Genomic DNA, 27,447 nt, shown 5'->3' on the forward strand with positions numbered 1-27,447 from the left:
TAGGGCCAATCCACGAGGCTCTTTAGTGCAGAGTACAGTGATGAAGGACTTTACAGCCCCTTCATTCAGGTTGATTCTGTACTGTAGAGGTCACTGTGATTAGAACCTTTAGGGCAGACAGCACAGCAGGCCTGCCGACTGCTGTTTATGGCCTTAAGTGTGTGTTTGTGTTTGGGGTGCCTGTTGAGGCATTTACTACCTCGTAAGAGTGTGTGTTTAATAGGATTAAAGAGGCGTATTGTGTGCTGACATGTGGGCAAACAGAAGTAGTTTTATTCTACTACCATCTCAAGATATTTGCATGTAACTTGTTCATTTGTATTCTATACATTAACTATGGACTTTTGCTTACTTTAAGTTTTCGTTAAAACATCACCAGATTTGCTCACAGCTCCTTAAAGCAGACAAAAAGAATCACTAAAACAAATAAGAACGATTTATTTATTAGGGAAAATGATCTAATCCTATTTTACTGCAAGTGGCAAAAAGCTGGTGATATTTCAGATTACGTTTATGCAGAAGTATAAACAGTTCAGTGTGTTTGACATTTTTTCTACTGCACTTGTTTGCAGATATTATGCAGATAAAGATCTGCAAAGAATGTTGTTGGTGTCAGATGACAGCCTGTGGCAAAGCAGCATTTTTGGAGTTCTGATTTACAAATAAAATTCAGCAAAATAAAATGCAATTAAGTAGCATCAGATAATATCATTACGTATTATAATAATAATAAGGGACCATCCTTACTGATGCCCCAACACGTAGGCAACATTTTAATGATGCAGCTGATAAAAACAGAGCTGAAATTAACGTTTGGGCCACTTGTTTTGCTCCATGTTATGTCCTGATTTTCAGCTTACCTACATAATTCACATATATGTCTAACAATTGATTAAAAGCACAATGCTTTTAATTCTTGTCACCTACTTTTAATATAATGTTTGAGGCCTGCATGATTTGAAATTTATGTTAGTTGTGTAGTTTTCTTTGCTTTAATGCACTTAAAAAAGATTTTATACTCAAATAATTTTCTTAAATGGAAGTTTTATTTCTACATAATGAAAAAGACAAACATCACATTTTCATCTTAAGTTAGACATCATAATATACAAATCATAAGTACATTTTGTAATTTTGTAATATATTTTAGTATTTATTGGAACTTTAACTTGTTAGCTCCTGTTTTTACTGTCTTGGAGTATCTGTGACCACATGATCTCCTCTGGGATTAATAAAATATTCTCATTCTGACATTATTGGTGTCATTTATCTTATCCCCTCTTTTAGTATTTAACAGACTGTATATCAAAGAAGGCCTCCCTGAGTGGGCCTGTTTTTGCCTTTTCTAGGCAGCGTGTGTTCACTGAGTCTAATTTACCGACTCCTGTGTTTCTGTGTTTCACAGCTCTGTCATCTGTCTCTGGGGCCGGGTGGACCTCCGGGAGCACAATAAAACCAAATTGGCTATTTGTTTTCTGTGGTTAAGACACACACACACACACACACACACACACACGCACACGCACATAATGTCAAATTAGTCCCTGTACCTTTATTCCACCTCTGTTGTTTGTACAAGTGACTTGGTGACCTGTTGCATCAGTCCAGTGTACTAAGACACAAACAGGTTCTTAATGCTTATTTATGGGTGTTTAGAGAAACCCTGAGTTAGTTTTTGACAGCAGGGTGTAGATAAATGGTGATTTAACAAAACTAAATAAGAGGGTTAAATATTATATAAATCCAGGGTTCATTAATTCAAAATAATCTCTGATCTGCAAATTAAATGATTTCATGATGAACTATATTTATATTTTTTAATATTAGGTATTTTAGCCATTATATTATATATATAATATATAATATATATTAGGCATTTCAATGTATTTTCTTTGCTACAGTTTTTCCATTTTTGTGCATTATTTGGCCTCCAGTCTTATATCGATTACTTAATTACTTAATTAAGGACTATTTTCAGTTTTGTGGATGATAAGATTTAATTGTAATTTTGGAATTCAATGAATATTTGCATTTCAGGACTGTCAAAATTGCCTTACATTCTAAAGGGGTAAAAAGCTGTTAAGTGAAAGAAAGAAAAGAAGAAAGAAAAAAAGAAAGGCTGGGTATCAGGTATAACTGTCATGTAACGCCCACAAGCACAGTGACACCTCAGGCTGAGACATGCTCAGTCAGCTCTTCAGGGGACATTGTAAGCATTGCTGGCCCCAGCAGGACTAAGCAAACTCCTCAGTCAGAGCTTTAGCAATTTAAATGGATGCAAATACCATAAACTTGTGTGCTAACCCTACACTGAATGGACTAGCCCCAGGGGGCTAACATACCCCTGTAATCAGCTGACCCCAGCCTCAGTGTGTGTGTGTGTGTTCTTGGTTGCCTAATAAGCTCATTTACCCCAAGGGCCATGAGTGTGTTAATCAAAGACATTCTTCTGTCTCATTCATCCATCTCGCTACTCTTGAGTCTTTGAATTAAATTACAATTAACAAACAAAATGCAAACTCAGTACCTGCACTGCAGCCGTCGAGGAGACAAGGAGTCAGCGAGTCCCTGCGTTTCTCTACCTGCATTTTAACAGCAGGAACCTGGCACCAGTGCTGGTGTCCAGATGATATCATGATTGTTCTCCCCACAAAGTCTGTGATGTTAAGGTAGAGCTGTAGGTGTGGCACTGGCTAACGATTTCAGTAGGTTCTAATTCTCTGATAGTCAGCAGTGTAAATGCCATATTACTGTTATTTTTCAAATATATCGTTTCATATCTTTACTGATTAGTTTTATTGGTTATAATTAATCTACTCTTTACACCACACTATCATGTAAATACTAATGTATTGAAAATAACTGGTTACACTGAGGATGAAAGCTGGTTGAATGCGATAAATCACTGTAGGCCATTGTGGTCGATTGTGGTCCAACGCTTAACACTGGCAACACACGCACTGGAAACCAACCACAGCATTTAGAAAAGCCTGAAAAACCATCTCAGCACTTCTAAATTCATGGCTTCAACTTAAACATTTCCATTCCAATGAGAAAAAAATACAGCAGCTTGCTCTTATGTGATGCATTTCCTAGAAGGAATCAGCGTCTAGTCTTCATTTTAAACTGTACTCATAAAGAAAACTACTAAATTACTGTACAAAGGATCCTGTATTTTCAAGGCAGTTTCTTCAAGTGAAAGCGTGAAGAGAGGCATCTCACATTTGACTCATTTTTTTCCCTTCCCACCTCTGCGTGTCTATGTCTCATTGCTTCATAAATGATAACTGCTTATTTTTTAAAAACTGTTTAAATCATTATTAAATCTAATTTGATGCTTAGCTCTGATCATTCAGCTTGTGCTCACGGTAGCTTTTGTGCTACTGTCAATACAGAAAGGGCCATTAGGATAGGACACAAGTTGGAAACAATGTGAGGAACAGTAGCAGGTCTCAGGATGAGACACAAGGTCAAAAGTTAATGTCTCCTTTTTGTCGTTTTAAGGCACGTGGAGGTTTTGTGTGTGTGTTTATAACTGGGCAGCCTAGCATCCCTGGGATTGGGGTTAAGAGGTCACGCATACATAGAAGTGGAACAGAAAGCAAAGTACTTTTTCTCCATGTAAAAACTAAACTGAAACTACACCTTGCCATCAAAAGTAAAAACTAATTGTAAATGTCTTTAATACGGAGATGTTGCGATAACTATCAGGGGTAATGTGTAAAGAAGAAGAGAAAGTTGTAATGCTCCAAAATGGGGTTTTGAGGATTAGTTACGTACAAATAAAAGTGTAATCAAGTGACACTTCTCTAATTATAATTTGCAAGCTTCTACAATCTCTATCATAACAGAGTGCCTCCAGTTATTTATCCCAGAGCAATTTCATCTCCTCGCAGTAGAAAATAGTCTCATTGTTTAAAAGATCTGGTTACATGTAGATATTACAAGCACATAACTGATAAACAGTCTAGCACGGAGAGGGGACAGTCCACCTATCACACCTGTTTTTTTGCCCCGAAGCAAAAGCAAAGTTGGCACAGGAAGTAAAAATTCCAGTTTTAGTTTGTAAGCTCTGCGCGTTGCCCTGTTATTGTTTTCATGCCTTCTCACCATGGTTTCATTTTGACTTTTATGACTTATTATTTTAATTGTTTGTCAGTTTTGTTTTCCATTCATTTCCCCGAGTGTCAGCTTTCACTGATTCCGGATATAGAGACAAATTTCCAAACCCATTTTTTCCACCTGTCTACAACAGTTTTTTTGATCAGAATCATTTTACAGTTAAAGAAAATGAGTTAAATATAAGCTAAATGAAATTATGATGTAAAAAAGGGAAATTATTTAAAACCCGTGATTTTAAATTTATGGCATTAACATGCGAAATTTAAAGTTTAAGTCTGAAACTTAAAAAGAGGCTAAATTAATTTTCAGTACCTTTCATTTGTTGCAACTTTGGCAATTTTGTATTCCACCTTAAAGGAATACCCCCTTAAAGGAATAGTTTAATTACTTTCAAGTCTGTATACAAAACACGAAGCTACAGCAAGCAACTGATTAGCTTAGTGTGGCCAAGGAATAGTCTGGCCCTCAACCCACAATGTAAAACTCCATCCACTTATTTTTACATTTTAATTTTCGTGTGTATTAAACAGATTAAACGTAACATTTGAGTGGTGGTTAACAGGTTTTGTCATAACTAACATCCAGTTAAACATACTGAAGCATCAAAAAGTGGCAGTGGCACAGTGGTTAGCACCGTCGCCTCACAGGAAGAAGGTCCTGGTTTTAAATCCACCGGCCAGGTGAAGGGAGTGTGCATGTTGATATTCCGTCTCTCCAAGTACTCCAAGTACTCCAAGTACTCCGACTCCTTCCCACAGTCTAAAGATATGCATAGATTGGTGATTCTGAATTGGCCTCGGGGTGTACTCTGCCTCTCGCCCTGTGATCATAAACTGCGCAAAGGACGTAAAGTCACCCATTATTTTGTTAAGTTCCATTTTCGGGTGTCGAGATGAGTGTTTTCACTGCCGCCATCTTGGTTGCAAATCAAACCATTACAATATGTTAGTCACGATCGTGTGGTTTCACACCACAGATAATCCTCCATTTTGATACATAATATGTCCAAGATTTACAAAATTTAGTGATTTTTTATTTACAATTTGACACAATTTTTTTTTTTTTTTCCGCCTGTCCCGTTTGGCTCTTTTGCCATCAGAATTATTGTCTAAAGGCGAAGAAAGATGCCCAACGGATTTACTTTACCAAATGGACCATCCCAGCCTTGCCGTAATGGTCTATTTGATTCACCTTTTATTGTTTATTTTCACTTGTTAAATACGGGACAGACTTGACTGGGGAAAAGAACGGGGAGAGGGAAAGAAAAACAGCGGGGAAGAGGGATGGGGATAAAGGGCAAAAATCAAAAACCAACAAAATAAGCAGACAAAAAATACATATATTGATCACCTGGATCACCTGTTGAGAAAGAAAAAAGACAAAACAAGCAGAAGAAAAAAAAGAGCAACATAATAACCAACATCACGATGATCTATGGGAATGTAACAGTAAATACTAAATATTAAACATTATTGTGCAGCACGTAAGATCGACAGCGAACAGTGTGCTTTGAGGTAGGAGCCAAAAAGGGTGTAGTTAGTGTGTGTGAGCACCCGTGTGTACACCTGAGAGCATGAGCGCGCTTGTATTTAAAAGGTTCCTTCATGTAACGATCTGCTAGAGGGTGTGGGGAGCCACAGCCCCGTCCTCCAGGGCATGAAGCAGGTATGGAGATCAAGACTCCAGACATCCAGAGGCCCCCAGAACACAAGAGACCAAGGAAGACCAACAGAGGGGCAGCTGCGCCACCATCCCAGAAAGAGCTGAGATAGACTTCTAATAGACTTCTAAAGGAATGGAAATCTTTTTGCAACCACAGCTATCACCATCTGGTGGTCTTCAGGTAGAATACAGGTTTAAGGAACTCCCACACTGGGTTCACTGTTTTTTCCAGCAAGCTGTATCCATGTTTTACACTGTCTACGGATAGACAGCGTAAAACATGGAAAATATTAAGAAGAGCATCAGTAAGAGTGCCTATAACTACTGATCAGTGGTATTCAGTATCAGCATTGACATCAGTGTTGAAAAAATCCTATCCATACCAATGTTTAGACATCCAGCCTAGCATACTGCTGGAACGCTACGCTAAGCTGCTGGATAAAGCTTGATATTTACAGTGAGAGTACATTCTGGAGGATGTTCATGTTTTCAGATGAGAGGAATGAAAGAAGTATAAATTGACTTGTAACTACAGCTGTCATGTACACGTAGAGGATTTAAAAATAAAGTATTTACACTATGTGAATATCTCGTCCCTCTGGTTTATTTCATTCTCTCTAGCGGACTGAGTGCTGTCCTACCCTGACCCCTAGCTTGTGTTAATCGCTGTTCTCCCTGGAAGCACCAGCCCAGATAATTACTCTGAGAAACCCAGATCAAATGAAAACCCTCCGAACAAACAAGCTTTCCCATGCACCCAAGCGGTTACACACATCCCTCTGGACCTCTTCGTTCCCTCCCATCACCCCATCTGTCAGACCTCCACGGAACAAACCTTGGACTCAAACAAGTCGCCTTAAAGGTTCCGACTTCCTTCCTTTTCCTCCCATCTCTCTGTAATGAGCGTGATTATCAATCCAAACAATAGTTACAATAATTACAGCATTAAAGGCTAGCCATCTCCCAGGCACTTCCCGTCTGGAGATGACTGACATGCGAGCAGCTTCCTGCTTCCTCTCAGAGTGAGTGGGAGTACAGGAAAGGGCGGGGCCTTCCATGACTAATCACTTTGGGCGCTAGAAGGTAATGGGCTAACAAGGTTTAGTAATGTACCATGACATAATGACATTATGTTTATAATTATATAGTGTGAACTTTACAGAGGTTTGATGGTCCTGATGTAGAGAAGCAGAGTGAAGCCTTATCAGTTGCTTTCAGGGACTTTAGTGCATGTTTTTTTCTTCTAATTTTCTTGAATGCCACTCTAATATTTCAGCTGCAAAGTGCATAATCTTTATCTCATTTAAGTAGCATTTCAGTCTAATGTTGGAAAATGTGAAATTCAATTTAGAGAGATTTTTAGCGAGCGTCTGCAGAGAAAAAATATCTCTGTCAGTTGTTTTTTCTTAGTGGCTGTAAGAATAGACTACGAAAATATCCTTATAGAATTTCTTGCACTGGCAACGGCCCAACCTGTTTTGCCACTGCCCTGCCATCGAGGCCTGTCTGTAACCACCTGCATGCCCGCAAATCGACTAAAGTTAACCTGTCTCATCATCAGCTATTATTACCCTGAGAACCAAAACAAAGGAGTCCATCATCGTCATGCACAGAGGCTTTCTCACACTTTCTGACATGTTTACAATTCAAACAGAGCCTGGCAGGAGCTGCTGAGAAAGGTTCTCGTCAGCACCCTGCCCTCATCACTGAGCTGTCTCTCTCACACTCACACACACACACACACAAACTGACACGCACGTGTGTTTGTTCCCCATCTCTTTATTCTCACTGTGCCGAGGTTCAGGACAGACTATGTGCAAACACGTTGCGCATGTTGCGGGTTCGTCAGCCATGTCTGCAATCCTGAGCCCTTACGATGCTGCGTTGAGGTCAGGTCATTTCTGCATCGCATGTCACACACCAGTCCTTACTACTGTCATGATGTCATTGTGAGGGTATGGGGACATTAATCACTCTATTTCTGCATAGCACTTGGAACAGCCTCAAGGAAGTGGTTGTAAACTGTTTTGACCTTTAAAAAATGAAGAACTAACTGCGGGAACTAGATGTGAGAAAATAACAACACAAGGATGACATATGCTTGCAGGAGAAAAATCTCCAAGGCAAAAGTTTGGTTAGAATTCCCACCTGGCTTATAGTTGGCCATGATCATATGATTTTAACTTCTTGCAATATTAGACATATTCTTTGTGAAGCATCCTCGAGAAAAAGTATTTGGCGATCTATACCACTTCACATCTGTCCATCCAGCCCTATCCCAGCTCCCATAGAGTGAGAGGTGAGGGTTTTGCACACACATCCACACCTATGGGCAACTTAGAATCACCAGTTAACCTAACGCCACTAACTGTATGTCTTTGGAAGTACCTTTGGAGTCTTCGGAGAATCCACAGAGACATGGAGAGAACATGTGAACTCTTCACAGAAAAGCCAGATGGTGGTTAAATATACCTTACAGAAATATTCACTTCTCCCTAACTTTTGCTGGTATTTTAAAGCCACAAATAGTTGTTAAAGTTCATGACAGTACAATTAGGAAAAACTGAACCAATATGGCTTCTTTGTAAAAGTTAATAGGGCCTCTAGTAAGAGCCTCTTCTCTAAAAAGAACATTGACCACAGCTTACGTTTGCAACGTTGCATCAAACCAAACTACAAGACTTTTGGAACAACATGATTTGGACAGACAAGAACAAAGTGGAGATGTTTGAACATAATGTATAGTGCTGCGCTTGGCCAGGACCTGGGCACCTTGCAGTCAACCATGAACTCCTCTGAATACTAAATCATTCTAGAGTCACACGTGAGGCCATCTGTCCGACAGCTAAAGCTTGGCCCAACCTGGGTCATGCAACAGGACAATGATCCCAAGCAGAGCAATAGATTTATAACAGAATGACTGAAACAGATAAGAATCATGGTGTTGCAGTGGACTAACCAAAGTCCAGACCTGAACCTGACTGAAATTCCCTGGAAGGACATAAACAAATGCCCACGATCTTCAGTGAACTGAACCAACATTGTAAAGTCATACAGCAAACAAAAGTTTTTGATACTATAGATAGCTCTACAAGCTATTGAATCATGGAGTGCACTTGCTTTTTCACAGGACTGCACAAAGTCCTGTGAAAAATATTTCTATTAAATATCCAGATATTGTATTTCCTGGGTCATAAGTGACACTGCACAGCTTTCCCCTCACCTTGCCACAACAGTGGAACAATTCCTGTAAAAAAAACTATAGGAAAAGTAGATGTACAAATTCATGGTCGTAAACATTTCACGATGAAAAATATCTCAATGCCACGTATGAATATATAGCTAGGGTCATAAATTACCCCACTCAGTCGCTTGAAGGTTAAGCACATTAACAAATATACTTAAATAAACAGTTGCAGTATTTACCCATGGTCTTGTTTTTGAATATTAAAATATTGGGTATTTTATTTTTTATTTATTCATCAGTGATTGTGCACATAAAATATGTGAAAACGTGTGTACATTTGTGAAAAAGTAAACAAAAGACAAACAAAAAAAATCTTATAACTGAATGGTTGTAGAAACATTTAAACCTTATCAGATCATCTTGAAATTGCACATAACATGACAGTGACAATAACACACCATCATGGATTATACTCGGTTGCGGATGTGGACACAGACAACTGTAGACATTCCAGTTATACTTGTTTGAAGTCTGTCAAAAGGATGCACGGAGAGCTGGTGCGCTGTAATGTAAAGTCACATCGGACGAGTCTGCATGGTCATAAAAAGTTTGTGCCGAGCATGTGGACGTCTCGATGGAGCCCGATGGTGACATTTGTACCCAAGTGGACCCTAGAAGTCTTGATGCGGAATCTACAACAGACATTAGAAACACTGTCATATAAGGTTAATAGCCTTTAATAGTTAAACACACACAAGAATACTTAAGACACACAAACGTTTACTCATCAAAATCTTTGTAAACACCACGGCAGACTACTGTTTGGCCTCAGTCTGTAAAAAGTGCTGTTATATTCTTGCTTCTATCCAAACAACCTGTCTGCATTCTGGGTTCTCAGTGGAGTGTACACAGTATCACATCACATCTGATTACTGACTAATCTTGTTGTTCTTGGTCGGGGTTTCCTCATACGATCTGGATGGAGATAGCATGAGATGATACGGCATCATGCTACTGTAACACTAGTCACCCATTTACCCAGCTACAGTATGTCATACAGTAGGCCCGGCCCTGCCCTCTATAAACCTCTTCCTTCTGCTTCCCCTGCCCGTCTTCATTACCTGTCGCCCTCACTCCTTCACCCCACGCTTCATTAGCGATGTATTGCAGAGCCACTGGGTAGGATGCGTCATTCCTGTGTCATTTCTGAGCGGTGACAAATAGCTTTTTAACTTCTAAAACTATGTTCCGCACACTGGTTTCAGTGCTAACAAAAATAAACAGTCAACTCCGGCAAATTCTTCTGGAAGTTCCCATACAGGAAGAAACTCACATTAGAGTTGTTTGAAAAAAATACCTTCCCATGTTTTTTTCCCCCCAGAATCTGCAGCTGTTTGCACTTTGCTCATTGAGACTGACAGGTACACAGTGACACATGCCAAAATACGCAGTGCAGTTGGCACAAGTTTTGGAGGAGCCTTGTTTGATCATCTAATCCTCTAATTAGTTGGTTGTGATGGTTGTCTGGGGATGCTTGATTGCAATCACAATAGCGGACCTGCTGTCCTGTCGCCGCATAACAATGTGGTGATTCAAGAAAACGCTGCTTCCCTGCCGCGGAGTAGAGGCACTTTTGGACCCGGGGTGCTCATCCAATGGATACTGAGATATACATGACGCTGTGTGATGTATGTAGTGGTGGTAGTGGTGTTGAGGGGAGTTCACACCTGCCACGCACTAGTAGATCAATGCTTCCTCTTGTTCTGTGCGTTTTTTATGTATTTTGTATTTCTGTTTGAAGCGGGAAGCCGCTGAGTGTATTTTTCACCCTGACTAGAGAAAGAAAACCGACTTCTTTCTTTTTTTTTTTAGGGTGTCATAAACCTATAAAGGCCTCCTGGTGATACTCAGCAACAATAAAGTTGAGCGAAAACGTGTGAAACGGAATATTTTCTGTCGCATGTGCCACATCTGTTTGTGTGGGTTGTTGGCAAAATGGAGCATGTGTGTGTGAATACGCTGTATCAACGTGTGTATGTGCACGGGTAAGGAGCAGGAGTTTGTAAATACGCGTGGGTGAGAATATCAACCTCCCAACCACACCTATTTTTTAGAGCTATGTCAGCTTAAACCGAAAATGACTTGCCTTGCAAAAAAAGGGGGAAAAAAAAATAAAAAGGAGCGAACATGCCACTCCCAGTGGTACAATCTACACACCATTGTACCATAACAAACAAACATCCTCCTGTAGAGATATGAAGCAGGAAAGACATGAATACATTAATAAAGGGAATGTGGTTTATTGTCTGGTGGAGACAAAAAAAAGCGATCTCACCCTCAATTATTTGGTATATCCCAAAAAAGAGGTGCTGGTTAAGGCTCAGAGGTTGAAATGATGAAGGAGGCAGCTTCTACTTTCACAGGTAGTCATTTCACCACAATTTCCCAACATTTTCTCCCTCCCCCAGTTGTAGAGTTTTACTTCATAACCTTCACCCACTCCTACTCTTTATGTCTTCTTCTCAGTACAGTAGCAGAGACGGTGAGCCACTTCAAGGAGTGAGAAAGCGGCTTTTTTAAAAAAAAAGAAAAAAAAGTTGCATCCTTTCAACCTCTCCAACGCCCCCTGAGTGTCAAACCAGACCTCTCTCTCTCTCTCTTTCTCTCATTCCTTTACAGGAAATTGTGGTTGAGGAGATGTCAGCGTCGTCAAACTACTACAAGACGATCATGTTTTTTTTTTTTTTCTTAAACCTGTGCCAAACAGCTCACATAGAGGTGAGATCCATAACAGTTGCTGTCAAACACTTTTCGAGGGATTGGATTTAAAAAAATAAATAATGAATACACACATCACACCTTTTTTAAACTTAGACTTTTCAGTAGAGCTCACCTTGTTCTTGTTCTGATCACCCAGTTTATGAAGGCATTTGATCTTCATGGGCCACAAAAGGATGCTCAAACAAAAACGTGACCTGCAAAAACAGTGGTTTGTAACCTTCTAGATTGTAATCCCTCACTGTGGACGTCTAAGATGCCTTTTCAGCATCTGTAGAGATTTTATCTGCTCTCTATTTCTGTAAATTTCCACAGACCTCCTGAAATACATGTCATGACCTGCAATGGGGTTCCCCATGACCAGGATGGAAACGCAGCACTACGCGCTATTGTATCCTTTTAAAATAGACACGTAAATTAAGAATCTCTCAATGTAATACAGAGTGTGTCACCTCTGCTGATAACAAGGTGAATTCATCTTATTGCCATTTTATTGGCATCCTGGCTAAAGTAGCTTTGAAGATGACATCTGACTGTAAATGGTTTCAGACCTGGTCCCCGTCTTCGAAGCAACCATTTCAAAGGCAACAAGAAAGCAAGTTCATTGGACACAGTTTCAGTCATTTTTGTCATACTGAGGTCTCCGATCATTGTTGGATTTCACAAATTATATAAACTTGGTTACTGAACTTTACCCTTTAAATTCTGGTAGTCAAGAAAGTAACGCGGTAAGATTGATCATGTTAAAGCAGCAAATACTTTTGCATGGAGTCACAGTGTAGAGAATACAATAATTTGTGAGAGTGTTATAAATAAATGTAAATAAGCCAATAGGCAAGATAACCCAAGTAAATACAAACTTAATTTTTTAAATGACGATTTCATTCATTCACAGAAACAAGTTATACAAACCTCGTCTGCCCTGTGCAAAAAAGGAATTGCCCCCTAAACCAGATAACTTGTTGTACTGCCCTTGGCAGGAAGAACTGCAATCAAACATCTCTAATAATTGGCAATGAGTCTTTCAGATCATTGTGGAGCAATTTCTGACCACTCTTCTTTAAAGAATTTATTTAAATTTAGCCAGATTTGAGGATTTTCAAGCACGAAGGACCTATTTAATAAGGTTATCCTAAAGCATCTCAATTAGATTTAAGTGCAGACTTTGACTAGGACACTCCAAAACCTTCATTGTGTGTGTTTTTTTTTTTTAGCCATTTAGAGCTAAAGTTGTTGGTGTGTTTTAGATGATTGTTCTGTTGAACTGATGAGATTCTCCAACAGGATCTTCTGGTAGAGAGGAGACTTCATGGTTCAATCAATTACAGCAAAGCAGCCCCAGACCATCACACTACCACCACCGTGTTTAACTGTTGGTATGTTCTTTTTTTGAGATGCTGAGTTAGTTTTAGAGCAAATGTAACAGGACTCATCCCGTTCAAAAAGCTTGTCTTTTTGAGCTTTTGTTTTGTCAGGCCACAGAATATTTTCCCAGATGGATCATCAAGATGTTATTTTGCCAAATGCGAGACAAGACGTTCTTTTTGGTCAGCAGGTTTTCTCCTTGAAACTCACCCATGGATGTTATTGTTGTCTCTTTCTGATTGTTGAACCACGAACTCTGACCTTAACTGAGGCAAGTGAGGGCTGCAGTTCTTTAGATGTTGTCCTGGGTTCTTTTTTGGCCTTCTGGATGAGTCATCGATGCGCTCTAGGAGTAATTTTGGTAGGACACTGTTCCATGTTTTCTTCAGTTGTGGATAATGGTGCTCACTGTGGTCCCACAGTCTTAGAGATGTCTTTGTAACCCTTTCCAGACCGATAGATGTCAGTGACTTTGTTTCTCAGCTGTTTCTTTAGACCGTGGCATGATGTGTTGCTTTTTGAGATCTTTTAGCCTACTTTAGCCTGAGTGTGCTTGTGGTTAATCACAGTTAATCCATGATTTAAGAAAAAGGCCACTGAATCTTTTTATAAAGTGTTTGGTAATTTGGATAGCTTCTTTTCCTAATAGATAAAATTATCAAAAAACACGTATATACCCGTGTTAGCTTTGTCAAAGATTTGTTAGATAATCTGAAACATACACGTGTGGCAAAACTAAAAAATTGTGAAGGGGGCAAATACTTTTTCACAACACTTTATTAAAATATGTCTTATATAATCTGACCTACTTTCTGTTTATCAGTGGTTAGAGTGGCCTAACAAGTAGCACTGTTTGCTAACAACATTTAATAGCTGATGGCATTCAAAATGGGTGGCTCAAGAAGATTCCTCCCAATAATTTGTGAGTTCCTGCATGTGCACACATAGGTCATGCCGAGGACAAAAAGACAAATTTCCAGTACTAATATGGTTCATGTAGCAAAGCCAAATCTCATACAGACTGACTGTTGAATCTTGAATGTGGGGAACAGGAAGAGAGATATAGATTGAGAGAGAGAGAGGCAGGCAGGGAGGCAGAAAAGGTGAGCTTCAGAGAAATTAAACTAATATCACTCTCCGTCTGTAGTGGCTGATATTTCATTTACCAGCGGGGACTGAGGTGCTGTGACCCCCCCACCCCCCATCCCAACACCATCACCACCACCACCTCAACCGTTATGTCTGTCAGTGGCTGGCCCCGACACTCCCCTGCAGGTGATAACAGATTAAACCTATTCCATTTCATGCCTCAGGCTCCCAAATACAATCCATGTGGGGCTCCTCCAGGCCCGCGGCTCCCCTGTGCCCCCCCTCCGGGCCCCCCGCCCTGGGTAGAAAGCTGGCAGCGGCTGCCCCAGTCCACTGGGCTAAGCCGCTGAGATGGAGGCCTGCAAGATTACAGGCCATCTGAGGAAATTACTGTGTGTGTATGTGTGCATGTGTGTGTCCAAGAATGTGTATGTGATGGTTTCTGTATGTGTGTATAATAGGGTTATGTCAGCTTAGATGGTCCATGTGCTGTATTTAACACCGTCTTGCCTTCTCCTTTTCACTTATTAAAGTTTAGAAAGTACCTCAGAAACATAATTGTGACTGAATGTGCGTACTGATTGTAAAGTACTTTGGATCTCACCTCAAGGTGACCACCACAATAAATAGGTCATTTTGTCTATTCTTCTTTGCTGTCTTGATGTCTTATTTCTCAAAGTCAGGAAACAACCATAGGATGCTGCTGAGGCGCTTCCCCAGCTGCATTCCTGCACTCCAACCAGGAATGGTGTCAGAGGAGGAAATGAGAGAAATCGAACCCACGGAGCTTCCTCAAAAGTGGGCTTCCTGAACTCAGGAAATGGAATGGCCCCCCGGTGTTTATAGGTAGACCTAAGTGACCAGACCTTTCCACTTCCCTGAGGCCTCTTTGCCCCCTAAGCACACTTGGACTCACATCAAAGTGTTAAAGCATTAAGAGAAAACACATTACATGAAAAAAACCAAAAACAAGCTGATGCTGTTCGTCTCTTTCAAATGTTCTTTCTCTGCAAATCCTCAAATGCTCTGCAGGCATTTCTATCTGCTCCTCCATCTATCCTGGTCAAGTTGTGGGTGTAATTTGTCATGAAGTAGGTGTTGATGGTGGCAACAGATAACTGACTAAACACCTCACCCGCTGCCAAGCCATCACTCACTTTAATTAGAGTGGCAGAACAGAGTGCAGATGTTTTAATCTCGGAAAATCTGACAGGGACTTGGTATAAATGACTGAGTAGGAAAATGTTAATTCGATGCTAGTATTACACACCATGCATTTCAAATGATCATGCTTTTTTTTGTGTAGTGAGTAGATTTGAAAGTTTTGCAAGTTTTCGATGCTTCTTCTTTTTCCATGCAACTTGTAAATGGATTGTCTTTATAGAAAATGTTAATAATTTCAGTGTATTTTCATGTGCCTTCCCTTGTTCAAATGTTAAATAAAATGGAAACTAAATGTTAGCATTCATGCATGTTTGATTTTACTGCCCTGATAGTGTTGCCAGTTTGCATAAACAATTTTTAGTTATGGATAAGTCATTAGCATAGATCTTAATGCTAGGTAGATAGCATTTTTAGCTAGCTAGTTTTTTCATTCTAATACTAACAATATGCATACAGTGCTGTACAAAAGCAGCCTGTGGCAAAAACATAATTTATTCCCATCTCTTTGGTTTAATCTCTAATAAACACGAAAGCCAAACAAACAGCCTGACAGCATAAAAATGTATTTTTGCACAAACAAGGTGATTCTCGAAGTAGAATACAAAGACCAAAGACTCATCATCTTTCAGAAAAAACTTGGCATAGTATCATCCTATGTTCAGCCACTTTTTGCCGTAGAGGAACTGCAGCATTTCCCTTCCTATCCTTGTCCTCCTATCCGCTTTCATTTTTCCTTCAAAGATATGACAAGCAAGAGTTACACAATACCAGGCTTGAAAAAAACCTGCTCTGTGCTTCGCAACAGCCAAACAGCAATTCCTCCAATGACCCCTTAAGCGCCACAGATTACCTTATGAAATGGGAAATGGCGATTATGGCTATATTTACAACTTACTTAGACCTTACTTGAATCAGCATCCCAAAAGAGAAATATGAAAAATATAGATTTATTGCCTGCTTATGTACCCAAGCCTGGATCATCTGTGATTATACCTTCTACTCCTATTTTCAGACTGGGATATCGTAGAAAATATGCTTTTTCTTTAGAAATAAATGTGGTCCAAAACTACAGCTGAACTTTTACAATCCTCCCAACGCTCACATGGAAGTCTCAGAATTTGTATGTGCGTTTGCAGGGAGTTAAAAACCCAATGAGGGGAGCGAGAAGACGGGAGCTCTCCACAGCTTAGTAAAACTCTTCAGACACAGAAGCAAGAAGCAAACAGTATTTCTGAGAGGCTGGGCATTGATGTGGGATTGTGATGTGTAACTGCATAACTGATGCATAACATAGCGTAGAGGAAAATAGCAAAACGGAGTCAAGATTGAGAAAGAAATCAAGAAATAGAGATGTGTGTATTTATACTGTATCTCAGCTCTGCACATTGGAGTGTGTTTGTGAGTATGATTTCTCTCATGTATCGTTCGCACTGAGAGGAGCTGGCTGATGATAAACAGGATTAGCGGATTATTAGAGGGGGCTGAGGTGTGTGTACGAGTGTGTAACGTTTGAGTGTGACAGAGATGTGTGTGTTTATGCGTTTGTCTGCATTTGTAGCCGCTGTTTGCTTATTTTCCTCCTATTCCCTCGTCACACCCACACTCAACTTCTCTCACTATCAGTGCATTTGAAAATCCTCAAAATAGCTGTCCAATCAATGCTTGACCTGCTTCTGCATCAATCCCACACATCTAGTCATGCTCCTTTTAGCCGGTATATTTCATGGTAGTATCTATGTCACTAAATCAGTGCTTTAGGCGAGGACTCCCACTGCAGACATACTGAAAGGGCCATGAAAGAGAAAATGAAGTCATTAAGTGAGACGTGTACTTCTGCTCTGCTTTACTTTTATGCCTCAACAAAGTGTCGATTGCAGAGAAACTATGGCCGAATTTCGATGAACTTAACAGAGTGGGGGAAGAAGAAAGAGCAGGGATCTGTTCATTACCAGGTAATGGAGGGTGATGAAAGGCAAAGTGTGAAATAGCAGATAGAGATTTGGCCTTCCATATTTAAAAGAAGAAAGAGAAGGCTAGAGGGAGCCAAGCAGATATCATAGCCAGCGTGATAATTAGCACTGCTATCAAAACACTATCTGTTAACTAAATTTGCTGTGACCCTAGTGGTTGTGTGTGTGGGGAAAAGTATATATATGGGTGGGGAATGTACACAAATATTCTCAACCCTCAACAACCTGTGAACAAGATAAGTGCATTCAAGTGACAAAAGAAAAATGTGTTTGGCTCCTCTTAGTTCTGTCATGGCCTTCTGCAAGCTCTATGGGCCTTGCAGTAACTAGTGCATGGAATTATTGCTCGCGTCCTTTAGGATGGTCATCAGTTTTTACTGCTGAAAGGCTTCTTCTGGCTGCATTTTTTCAGTCTCACCTCATATCCGGATTTGGATTGAATATAGGGAAGGCCACGTTTGTATCTGAATCCTGGACAAGCCCCCCCTTTATGTTAAGACCCTTTAAAGACTTCCATGCTAATTGCACACACAAAAGAAGTGTTAGATGTTTATAATGACTCATACTACCTGTCTAGCCAATTTTGACTTTTTCAGATTTGATTGTCATAAATCATGCCCATCGTTAATATTAGCAGAGCTGGTTACCTTATTAGCATACACAGAGCAGTAACTCACAACATATGATGCTAAAACTAGGATGTTTACATTTACATGTGCAATAAACCTAATATTTGTATTGTGATTAATGCAATGTTATTTTTAATTATGTGGTTCAAATTGTTAGACTTTAGCATAATTGAGCAACCCTAAAATATTTGCTTGCTTGCTACAGCGCAGTCTTTATTTTACATTTATGCTACTTTGTGCTTGGACCTGGTTATTGCTGCTTCAGTAAAGCCATTTAACTTTATTTTTTTGGTCTTTCAGTGATTTGAAACATAACTTTACTATAGTAGAATCCTTTACAGCATGCGTCTCTTTAATTGTGGAAGACATAAGCTTCTATTTATCTTATAGTAGGCTAATAAACTAATATAATTGGATTGACAATAATATAATGAACGACACTGAGCCATCTCTTGGGATTTTTAGTAATGTCTGTACACAAATAGTCAATGTAGTCCGCTGAATTTAGGCACATGTGCACACACACAGACACACACACACACCTACACACACACACACATTCACACACAAACATGCATCACACACACGCTTAGATGGGAAACCAGACTTTCAGTTGGTGGTCTTTCCTGTCTGTGGAGCACAGGTGTGTGTGGTGTGTGTGTGTGTATTCTCCCTCTCTGTTTTTAAGGTAACGCTTAATTAGACCACAAACTGACAACTGCTGGTGCTCCTGAGTGTGTGCGTTTTAATATTTCCACTTTAATTCTCATTTCTAAGCAGTTTTTTTCTTTGTGAATGTAAGCCTGCAAATATTTCAAAAGTCCCAACAACCATATGCTACCAAGTACAATCGCACATTTCCAAGACACATATCGACACTTTGTGGGCCCCCCCTCCTGCAAGCACGCAAACACCCACAGTCACTCTCGCCTCTTACAGAGCATCCTGTTCACAAACACCTCGAGAGCAAGTTATTTTGTGCTTCTCGGGCTCACTTATACAAAGGAAGAATTAGGGAACTTATTTGTGTTGTAGCGTGCACTCACTTCTACAAAGGGGGAATTAGGAAGTTATTTGTGTAGCTCATGTTCACTTTTTAAGAGAGCAAGCCATCAGTGGAGCTGTTTATCTGTGCCTGTACAAAGCCAGGATTAGGGCCCTGTCTTTGAGGCCTGTTCCGTAATCCCTTTATGGATGTCACCTGTCATCTCTCTCTAATCACCCTCCAACTTTCTCTCTCCCTCCACACCTCCACCTCCGCTGCTGCACTCCCCTCCTTCCGTTGCCCCCCTGCTATCTGCTCATCACAACTGCCTTTCGCTTGTTTCCCTGGGACAAAGATGAAGAAAGGAAGGCAAAACCAGAGCGAGTTCAAGAGTGAAGGATGGCAAGAGCGAGAGATGGGTTTTAGGGAAATCAGAGTTCATAGGAAGAAGAAGGGAGTGTGGCAGGGAGCACTAACATGGAAAAACACACACTCTGGCACCCAGCCTAATACCCCTGGAGGCCACGAATCTAGCTTCCCTCTCCCTTCACATCTTCATCTTTCTCTGTTTCCACCTTATCATAAATCCCCCTGTCTCTTAACTTAGTTTTCCTTCTCTCCTTCACCTTCATGCGTTTTCTTTTACTCCTTTCCATATTGGCCATCAGTTATTTACAAGCCTGGCATGCATGTCCATCCATCCATCCATCCATCCATCCTGTCCTATCTGTCCATCCATCTCTACTCATCTCCTCTCAGCTTGCATGTTTAATGTGATGTATTTATCCTGCGTGTAATGCAAGCCGCAGCTGGCCATTAGTCAATTATGAAATTTAATCGTAACAATTATGAGAATCCATAACGATTAACGCAGCATTTCCTCTTTCATTTACCCCTGATGATTTTGCAGTGGGGCCATGAATCCTAACTTCCTTATCTCTTGTCTCGTCCCCTCTCTTTGCCCCACCACCACCGCTTCCCCCTCCACCCCCAGCTCCCCCCAAAATAAGCCTTTTCTTTCTCCTCACAAGGCCGACTTCATAGCGCTCACACTTTTCATCAACCTGGCCAGACAGGCTCCTTCAAGCTAACTAATCGAAACTGCGAATGAAAGTGTGGTTTAAAGAAGCAGGGAAAAAAGTAGATCTCATTAGGCCTTGTCTGGCCTCCATCACATTAAGCCTTCTCCCTTTCTTTCTGTTTCTGGGCAGTAGAGCGGTGCAGTAGCGTGCGCGGGGCCAGGGACTGAGGAATCTGATAGGGATAAACCAATTTGCCGTCCACACAAACATCCCAGCAGGCTTACGCCCCCGCCCCGGCTCCCATTGCTCATTTAAGATGGCGGTCGGAGAGGCCAGCAATTAAGTTTTAATTAGGTGGGGTAATTATTGCCGGGCAGGAAGTATCAGACGCCAGGCTGATTGTTCTCTGGCCCACGGAGGAGGGGATGCAAGCTAATGGGGGGGATGTGGGGGTGGTGGAGCTGAGAAGGCGAGGAGTGGGAGACCCATACCCCCCCACCCCACCCTTTATACCCATTCACACTGTCCATGACCTTTAAATCTGAGTCAAAGTTTCCACCGATAGTTCTGTGCAGGTCATCTGATAATTAGGAAGTCAAGGCACCTGTTTCAGATTACACATATGCAGGTAGTAAGTTTGAACTTTGAATTGCACACAAGTTGCACAACTTCAGTGGCACAGTTCACAGCATCATGTTTAAATACAATGGAGTGGTTACAGGCAGAACTAACAATGAGTGTGGTCTATTACTATTTGGGTCCTTGTTGCTATGATTTAGGGACATTGCAAAATAGCTAGAAGTGGCGGCTAGCTGATTCATGGCTCTGGGTCACTGCCCCCTTTCAATTATCCAGAAGAGAGAAAAAAAGGAAAGAGGAAAACATTAATTACTTTTATATTGCAGAATAAACTCATTTACTTGTACTATGTGCCTGGTAGGTGTTTAATATTAATTAAAAATGGTTTTCAGATCGCATTTGGCTCTTGCCTAAATTGTTTGTGTATGAATGAGCTTGGATAAACCTTTGGCAAGCAGATGACCCTGTGTTGCTTAAAGCATTTAGCTCAAGATAGAAAACTATAGGGTTCTGGCATAAATGGTAATGCTGCTTTTCAAGAAAGTTGATTGTTTGACTGCATTTCTTTAAGTGTTGGCGTGTTACGGCGAATGCTCCGGAACCAACAGAAACCAACAGTTAGCAGACTGACAGATTGAGACGTGACTAATGCTGCATGAATGTTTTACATGTAATACACAATAACATGCCAACCTTTCAAACAAACAAGAGCAAACAAATACCTCTCCATGCATACAGGATGCACAAGTGCATCAGGAAAAAGGAAATAAAACCCCCCAAATACTCGTAGACCAGATTAGCACGACATCAACCATTGGGGAGTGGGGGATTCATCCACACAAATGCCCGAGATCCCCATACCATCTCTTATCAGCAAACACCACCAACCTCTCTGCACAGACACACACGCACAGACACACACAAACGGACCATCAATGATGTCACGAGGCTAATCTCGTCGCGCCTCGGAACCCAATTAAAAAAACAGAGATGTGTGGCTGCCAACATCAGGAATCTAATCACATTCCAGGAAAAGGCCCGTAATTTCCTTGGCTTTCTGCTGAGGTCGAGATAGAGATTGAGAGTACAGCAAGCAGAAATGGGTGCAGCTCATCAGACTTGGAGCCCCGGAGGTAGGCCCGAAGGGTGCTCGGGTTGGGCTTGGGTGTATCTACATGTGTGAAGGTGTGTATGTGTGTGTGTGCGTGCGTGCCAGTATAGGAGAAGAAATGAAGCGCTTATATAGGCTCAGAATGGTTGCCATGGTTAAAATAAAAAAAACACAACAAGACATTAATCCATCAAAACACCCCCCACCCACAAACAACAAAAACACACAATATCTCTATAGGGACTGTTAGGCCTTGTTATGGCTATTAGTAGTAGTAATACTGTATGGTTTATATCCTTTTCCGGTGTACAAAACTCTTGACTATATTAAGCGCAACAAAAATTGAATTCTGAATAAATCTAAACAAAAAAAATCATGGCTAATTAAAGAATCTCATCATACTGCTCAGCTCTGTTCAGTTCAACAGAAAACTCAAAACGGATCGGTTACAAGGATATTTGTATTTGGATACAAAATAATGACCAATTCCTGTGGGTTATTCCGCAAACTGCCAAGACCACAACCTTTTAGTCTAATTTAAGGCAGAACCAAATCAAAGTTGTTGGCGTTCCATTACAGTATTTCTTAACACCCCCATTCTCTCCTCCACCGTTACACCTTATTCTTTATTACATAACAACCTGATCCCATCGGCACCGTCCTGGAGTCCTCCCAGCATCGTGCAGACTTTATTCTGTTTTCCACTCTATTTCACAAATGCGTGTTCTGTCACTGAGCTCAAAATTGAGCAAAACCAGAAGAAGTAAATATTGTCTCATTTTCCATTTTGAACGGATACAATATTCAAAACTCATACAGAATCACTAAGTATGGAAGTGAGACACGGATTATGATTTTGTGTTGGTCTTGACTCACTAATTATTGAGTTTTGAAACCTGGCATGCTTCAGGTCTGAGCTAGCACAGGCTCTGTGCGCACTTTAATATTGAAAGTAAGAAACAATTGTAAACTTAATGCTAAGTGAACCGAGTTAAAGAAGCAAGCGTGGAGGACTGCTGATTTTTGGGTTGCTCTGTATCCATAGTGCAGGGAGGGGTGTTGGTTGCGTTGGTGGTGGTAAAGGTTGTTAGTTCATGACCTGGTCAGGAATGCAGTCACCCTTTGGAGAAGAGCCACAGGGACTTTACACCAAGGGGAAACTCTATACCTCAAGTAGAAAGCCTGTCAATCACCTGTGGGTCTTTGAAGGGGGGGGCTGAAGGGTCCAGCCCCAGATACACTCATACCGACATACCAATGCAGACCAAATGGAGTAACTCAAACTAATATTTCCTCTCTTGCTCTTTATTTTCAGTCTTCAGAAATGTACAAAACCCCGGTGTCTGTCTGTCTCTGTATTTGGGGGGTGGGGGGGTTGCTCCTTCTTGCTCAGATGGAAGCAAACACAGATGACAGCTTCCTTCCTCACAGTAAACACTGCAGCGCCACTTAGACATGGGTCAGGGAGAAGAACACCCCCCCTACCTTCTACCTTACTCACCCACAGAAAGAGACTCTCCAATACACAGCCCACCCTCCTCCCCTCTAAAGGTTCAGGACGGTAATGCTTCCCAGCCCTCCGTCATGTAGCCAGACATGTGACCTGATGGTCCACATTACCTTTCATCTCTTCACAAACACACCCTGAGTATCACCTCATTCTTGTGGACTCCCTTGCCTTCAATGACGTAAAAACACACACATACACACTTTGCACTTTAGTCCTCTCAGCTTAGTCTTAGTTGGCACTAAAGGGTCTTTAAGAAGATAAGACAACACTGTTTCAAGAGCTCATTGCTGGTGAGAAAAAGGAAGGTGAGAGATGGACATGCTTATTGCTTGGAAGACTTTAGGCAACATTTAGATACAATAACTAAAGATTTTTTGCTTAGGTAAGCATATTGTAAAGTAAATCTCCATTAATACTTTAGAAGTAAACCACATTCAAAATTATACACATACTTTCAAATTGTGAAATAACAATTTAAATGATAGTTTGATTTTTTTTTCTTGAACATTTCTGAAGACTCTGCTCTCTTCTCGCTGTCTGAAAGTTGTTCCTAAGAAATGTCTTTTGTCTGTTAGTCCTCTCATCATATGGCTTAATAACGATCTGTGTGGCAGTACCTGCAAGCTCTTTGCTGTCCTTTATCCATCTATCCATTTTCCATACTTCTTAAACAGTCTCTTGGTTTGGTGGTGTGGCAGTGGAGAACACCATTTTTCACCCAGCTGACACTTGGAAGAAAAAAGCAGGACACGTCCCTGACAGGTTGCCAGTCTATCAGAAAGCCAATACAGAGACACACTTAACCACGCACTGTCACATCCACACAGGTTAACTGGTGACCGTGTTGACTAACATGTATGAAGTGTGGAAGGTGTTTTGAGTAAATCAAACATGGAAAATGAAAACTCATATGTAGTAACAAGCTCTGATTAGAGACTGGAACCTTGTTGCTAGGAAGCATGGGACCACCACCTGAACTCGTATTTGGAAAAATCTGTTTACAGACTTCAAGGAATCATCCGTTCTGGGACAACATTGGTCTGTTGTGTACAGGACACTCACTTCATGGATGCACATTAGTAGAATGGTGTTGGGGGATGGGGCCTTAGTTATCTGATGCAGCAGATGAATGATCCAGGATGATTTACTCCCATGGGAGACAATAAAGTTATCTTATCTAGAGTAATGGTCTGTGGAAAATGTAGATTGCGTTGTTTCTACTATAATGTTTTTAATTTACCTATATCACCCTGACTCAACAGGATATTGTTTGATGGGACACTTTGGTAATGCCACGTCTGTGATTTGAGACCCAGCTTCTTGTGTACAAATTAGACTAAACAAGTGCCAATTTTGTGCCCTACATCACTAGATAGCAAATAAACATAGATATTTTTGGTCGCTGGTATGTCTGGCTCTCTTCCACAGTGTGTCTTTTGCCCCGTCTTCTTCCCCTCATCGCCAACCAGAAGGCTGTCTCTTGCTGAGCCTGGTTCTACCGAAGATTTCTCCCTGTTAAAGGGGAGTTTTTCCTTCCCACTCTCACCAGTGATTTTAGTGATTTCTCTCACCGGTCCAGTTTTCACCTTACCAAATATAATTTTTTCCATTTATACAACAAAATTTGAAGTAATGTGGAAAAGTTGTACACCAACTTTGCCAGGCTACCAATCATTGTGCAGTTATTGAATTATGTAATACTGCCAGTAACAACCAAAGCAAGTAAAATGTATACAACAAGTGACGGTGATTGGTGTTTTGAATTGCTGAGGACAAATTAATTGGAAATGAATTTGCATTAGAGTTATTTGAAGTTTTGTCAGTTATTCTACATTTTTTATGATTCTGTAAATCTTTAAAACTGTTAATCATCAAGCCATCTTCCAACGCTCAGTGTTCCCCTGCAAATTATTCAATCGACTGTAAATAACAGCAGCACCAATACAGTATGTGTCCAATGGAAATATTGGTAACTGATTCTGTAGCCTTTAGTGCTTTAGGCGATCAGCAATGAAAGAAGAAGAAGCCTAAACACAAGCCCACACAGCAAGAATTCAAGTCCAATTATTATTAGGTGGCGCTTGTTCTTCCACTCAGAGATCAGGAACGACCTGGTTCTGCTTTTTGAAACATATAAACTGCACATCGCTCTAATTCAAACCTACCGTTTAGATAAATCGCTGACATTTCACTGGAATCTTGCACACATGAAATGATTTGGATGGCTACTAGTTCGCTCTGTACTGATTCAGGGAATTAATTGGTACGCTTTCATCCTCGTTTTCAGAACAATGCTCATTTATTTATGCTGAATATTATGCCTGGCATGTCAATTAATTATCAGCAAATTTGTTGGTAAGATTCAGCTTGTGTGAGAGAGTAATTGAGTATGTGTGTGTGTGTGTGTGTGTAATTGAGTGACGTTGCCTCCGTGGGGAGCTGGGGATTGGACTGCCAGTTCTAGATGCAGTTTTCACGTCCTAATTGAAGTTGGTCTTTTGAAGTAATTAAGATAAGGGTGTGGAGACAAAATAATTGGTATTATGCGACAGTAATTAAGCCATGTTTTTTCTGCCTTAATTCAACAGCGTCGGCTTTTCTTCACAAACAATGCTGCCGTCTGCCGCTGTTGTGTTGACTTGGCACTTTGCTTTCATCTCTGTTTGTGTTTTTAACTGCGGCCCTCAGATCACCTTACTGACCGCTAGCAGTACACACACACACAACCACACACACACACACAAACACACACACAACCACACACACACACACACAATAATAAACTCAGCCACCAGCTCATTATGGGGCACACAACTGAGATTAATGCAATGGTCCATTACCCTCTTTCTAACATGTTCCTACACAAGTTTATAGATCAACCTTTGGTGCTCTGTACAAAAACACAAAATTTGCCTACAAAAACAGTCAGAATTCAACCTCTCATGACCGAGTTAGAGAAACAAAAGTGATGTAATTCTATTTATTAAACCAAATTACACCGCTCCCAAAACCCCTGCTGCTGGAGCCTCAGACATTTATCTAGTCCTCATGGAGTGTGTGTTTGTGTTATAATCTGTGCATGTGTGTGTGTGTGTGTGTGTGTGTGTGTGTGTGTGTGTGTGTATAAATCTCTGTGGGTAGCAAACATCTTTGCTGTAAACCGCACAGCTCAGAAAACACCACTTTAAGCTAATGGTAACCCCTCTTAACCCGCTAACAATATGTAATTTCACATTGTTCACCAGAAACTGGACACCATCCACACACATACACACATATTGTTTTAGCTTTCCTGATACCAAGTGTCTCTGCAGAAAAGCTACTTTAACACATCAGCCAATTTCTGAAGAGACTAATCTCACAAGGTGTACGTTTCTCACTTATTTACATAATATAATTCGAGAGACATCACGCACACACACACACATTCATGCACACTGAGAACACACAGAAAAGTGTACATGTACACACACTTTTAAGCCAGGCTGCAGGATTATAAAAAATTCAGAGGCAGGCATGAACAAAAAGAACATCTTAAATGGTGGACACGTGCATTTGTGTATGTGTGCTGCGAGCACTTGCACACACACTCGATTTTAGTCTTGGCCCAGTGTCAGCCAGCAAGCTAAATCCTGCTCCTCCCCACACCCACTCCTGACCCCCCCAACCCATCACCTCCCTGAGCTTGGCCACAACTAAAACAGGCAATACACACTTGTCTCCTGCTGAACACATGCAACCAAAACCAAACCGTACATGTGTACGCGTTCTGGGGGCTCACAGCTATTTTGGAGAGGGATGCTACAGCTGAATAAGAGGGAACATTTAACAAAAATGCAGGTGCTACCAACAGTCTTGGTTGCTGTCCAGTTTGGTGGCAGGATGCTTGCTTCTGAATGTGTGTGTGTGTGTGTGTGTGTGTGTGGGTTTAAGTGTGCGTCTGTTTCTTACTATGTGTGACATTACCTAGCTGCGGTTAAAAGCAGGAGTTGTCAGTAGAGTTAATAAAGGCTTCTGGAGCAACATCTTCCTCTGGTGGTTTGACCCCCCCCCACCCCCACGCCCTCACCCCTCACCTCCCCTCCTTTTCTACTTCCTTATGTGTTTGTGTGTCTGTGGGTGGGAGGTTGTAGGGGGGACATGAAATGCATCAGCACCTGATCACCGGTTTAAAGCCACAGAGAGTTTCTCTTTCTCAGTTTTTGATTTTGTGCCTTTCACCTGCACTCCACCTCAAGTATATTTAAATACTAACAGGGAAGGAATAATAGTGA

At 40.9% G+C, this 27,447-nt stretch overlaps 1 long non-coding RNA gene across 1 annotated transcript in view; it reads right to left on the reverse strand.

Annotated features, from left to right (window-relative positions):
- Positions 1-9,258: 9,258 nt before the first annotated feature.
- The window catches only part of LOC112842566 (uncharacterized), a 171,280-nt gene continuing 153,091 nt past the window's right edge, over positions 9,259-27,447 (reverse strand). The window contains exon 3 of the long non-coding RNA XR_003214378.1: positions 9,259-9,663. This is a non-coding gene — a long non-coding RNA (uncharacterized LOC112842566). The remainder of the gene's footprint in view (positions 9,664-27,447) is intronic.

Source organism: Oreochromis niloticus, linkage group LG17, assembly GCF_001858045.2.
Source record: "Oreochromis niloticus isolate F11D_XX linkage group LG17, O_niloticus_UMD_NMBU, whole genome shotgun sequence".
In the NCBI taxonomy this organism is placed as follows: Eukaryota; Metazoa; Chordata; class Actinopteri; order Cichliformes; family Cichlidae; genus Oreochromis; species Oreochromis niloticus.